The 3733-nt window shown below is 30.4% G+C and overlaps 1 long non-coding RNA gene across 1 annotated transcript in view; it reads right to left on the bottom strand.

Moving 5' to 3' along the window:
* Positions 1–3382: 3382 nt before the first annotated feature.
* Positions 3383–3733, bottom strand: part of LOC107566070 (uncharacterized) — an 18335-nt gene continuing 17984 nt past the window's right edge. Inside the window, exon 3 of the long non-coding RNA XR_001606455.1 lies at positions 3383–3393. This is a non-coding gene — a long non-coding RNA (uncharacterized lncRNA). The remainder of the gene's footprint in view (positions 3394–3733) is intronic.

Here is a 3733-nt window from a genome sequence, read left to right on the forward strand (position 1 = left end):
ACTGAACATTAACACTCACATGAACACATTATACGAGGTAGGTTTTTTTGTTTGTATTTCTATAAGAACGACAACACTGAAACAAACAAAACACACACACACACATATATATTTAAAAGGTTGTTTCTTCTTCTATATTATCTGTAGATTGAGAACTTTGCTATCATATAATTTCTTTGGTAGAATACCTACAGGTGTGCCTGACAATAACATTGATCACCGAGCATAACATTCAAACATGGTCTGTATTTGGGTCAGTCCTTCTTCACTTCCATGGTGTTCACACTCACCAACAAGCAACCATAATGAAGCATGCACAATTTGAATACAGAAAAAGCCATTTTTCTCTTGGTCTCACTGTTTCAAGTTGTAAAGATGCAGTTTTGAAAAGATTTTCAAAAGGTGCTGATGGTGTTGAAACCTTTGTGCATGCATCTGTCATTTGCATATTGACCTTAGCAAGTAGGTTGCCATTTCCTGTGCTTGCCAGTGGTCCACTTCAGCACAAGCTCTGTGGACTGTCCATGTCCTGTGCGCAAAACTACATTTGACTTCTACTGAGCACTAGTCCATGTACTCTGGTTACCATCACACATAAACTTCAGGCATGGTCTTGCAAATCGAATGATTGGTGATGATTACGTTCTTGCCTTGATGTGGTATTTTCAGGAAAGAGTCTTTAGAGAGCTTCTTGTTGCTTTGGAATACATTCCTTAAACAAACCTGTGGTAAACATGACTTTGGTAAATAACTTAAAAATACATGCATAATATCTTTACTCAAAGTATAAAGATACTTATATATATATATATATATATATATATATATATATATAATAATTACTATTACATATGTTTATGCATAATATACTTGTTAATAATGCATATCATACAATTATTTAGGTATAGAAATGTTACATAATATCTGTTATTAACATATAAAAAAGATTTTAAAAATATTAATATATTTTATTATATAATATATTTATTTTAAAGTATTTAGATAGTATAAAATATAGTATAAACATACTATCTATTAAGATAAATAGTATAAAATAAATGTATAACTCTATTTTTTATGTATTATTCTGAAAATACTATAAATAAATGTAATAGCATGTCTCCTCTGCGCTAATTGTCAGAGTAAATCACATTTCTGATTAAAAATATGTGTTTGTAAAACATGTTATATGCAATATTCCAAACAAATTAGTATTATTATTTTACTTAATTACATAAATATAATTATTATGAACATATACAAAATAGTATTCCAGTCCAACTGACCTTTTATTATTTTATTTATTACTCTACTTTTGATTATTTTTTTTTCTAGTATAGTATAAATAAATGTAATGTGTGAATATAATTATATAAAAATAAATGATAATTAAAAATAAAAATTTATATTTAGTTATTTTTCAACAATGTAATTAAAAACATTTAAATAATACTTAATATAATTAATTATTTTATATTTTAATAAATATGTGTATGATCAATATTATGTAAAACAATTTGTATTCTTATATAGATGTTAAATTAATATTTATTATTACAATAGAATAATATTTTGAAGTGTCCTGAGCTACATTTGGACACTTGTTATGGGCTTTTTGACCTGTACTACCTTGAACATCCTAGCAACTGCATATGAGCATACTAAAATAATTCAAAACAACTTAGAAATCATATAGCAATGCACTGTAAACCAGCCACACACACTAGCACTGAAACAGCAACTTTTACACGAGCATTAGCGCTCACATTTCCTTTAAAAACCATAAAAATCTATTTTTAGACATGCACTGAACATTATTATTTAATTAATTGTGATTGTAAGTAACACACCTTTGAAAAACAAAGCAGCGGCATGCAGCAACACAGACCTAAGTCCTCTTAAATATAAGCTAAATTTAACCTTGATGTACTGGAGTTGAACTAATATACACATATTTCACTTCAGCTCTTAACATGTGAATAATGATGTCCTAATCATAATTAACAGCACTTTTCCCCTCATACTTGCCTGACTCACTAATGAGTCCATCTATCTCTGCTGCTCCAGCCACTCACTGTCTGGAAGCTGTAAAAACTGGATTTCGAGCCTCGATGTAATACATTAAGAACAAAGAAGGGAAAACTTGCTGCCACTGAATAGCATTTTGAATCTGGCATATGCATTTACACTCAGTATTGAATCATCTTAGCTTATGTTTTTTTGCATATATGCATTTCAGACTTGCTCGAAAGCTGTGATAATTCGTACACAGGCCTGGCTGCTGCTAGACCTCAATAGGTCTGTTTGTTTCTAAAGTGAAATGAAGAATGGGAAGTGTGAAGTTCCAGTGGGTACGTTTGGGAGGTGCTGCAGTCTCTCGGGGGACTGTTGCTGTGTTTGCGCGCGCGAGAGGATGAGCTGTGCGTGCACATGCATCGAGAGCGGCTGATTGCACGCTGCCACTGCATGTTTACTAAAGCAGCAAAATAAACACCATCTGATGAACTGAGCCAAAAATGTAGCCTTATTGATAGCGCTGGACTGATGTGATGATGGTTTGATGAAAGTGGGTATTATGGCTCGATGTTTGGATAAGGAGATGAGGAGATCAGGGTTTATGGTGACTGACTGATTTGTCATGAGGACAAGGTTGAAAGGTGAAAACCACCTCAATTTAAACAGTTTGTTCGCTCATTATGGTGTTCTGAAAGAGAAAGCTGTTTTTATTGTTTATTTTATTTTGTAAATCAGTGGTTAAGTTGTATTTACAACACTGCTCCAGAACAGTTCAACCCAAATATTCAGATGTGTGCAGCACATTTAATGGAGGATGAGAACTGTTTCCTGCTAGAGTAGACTACAATGCCGGTTACAGCACACCTCGCTTGTTCAGACTGATGAGCTTTGTAAAACACGTATCAGAAAGGCGGGGCATAGAGGAGAAACAATAATGTACAGTATGTGGAAAATAATGTGTTTTTTTAACCTTAAACCACATAAACACATTTAATTACACCAAATATACAAAATAATGTTCTTTTTAGCAACATCATATGACCCCTTTAATATTAATTAAATAAAGGGATACTTTAGCATAAGCTGTTTTTCTTTTCTTTTTATGATGTTGTTCTCTTTTAAACCTTTTCAACTTATATGTATGCAGTTTGTTTTACATACAATGACAGTTACTACAATTGGCAACACTTAATTATACTGAATGTGTACTTGTAATGCACTTAAAATCTTGAAAAAATATTTTTTTCAAAACGAATAAAACATTTATTTAGAATGGATGAATAAATACATTTAATTAAATAAAAGGCTACTTAATTGTATGTGAGATACATTTTAAAAAAGTGTACTTTAAGAAGTGCACTAATTTTCATGTGTTGACTAACATACTAAAGCAAGAGCAAACTATTTATTGTAATTTTAACCATAATGCGTAATTACATTTAAAATGTAAAATTTAAATATTTTAATAAGTCTGATTTGGAATTTAATCATATACTTTACCATAAATGCTTGTCAAGTATCATAAGTACATTTAAAACATATGACATAAGACAAATGTATTAAAACATAAGACAAAATAAACATATAAGATGACAAATAAGTCAAATAAATGCACGATATAATACATTTTCATTTAATTTTAAATAAGATCTAATTAAGTGTCTGAAAACATTACATTAAGTTCACACTTAAGTATATATATATATATATATATATA

Source organism: Sinocyclocheilus grahami, unplaced genomic scaffold (genome assembly GCF_001515645.1).
Source record: "Sinocyclocheilus grahami isolate Dianchi unplaced genomic scaffold, SAMN03320097.WGS_v1.1 scaffold1044.1, whole genome shotgun sequence".
In the NCBI taxonomy this organism is placed as follows: Eukaryota; Metazoa; Chordata; class Actinopteri; order Cypriniformes; family Cyprinidae; genus Sinocyclocheilus; species Sinocyclocheilus grahami.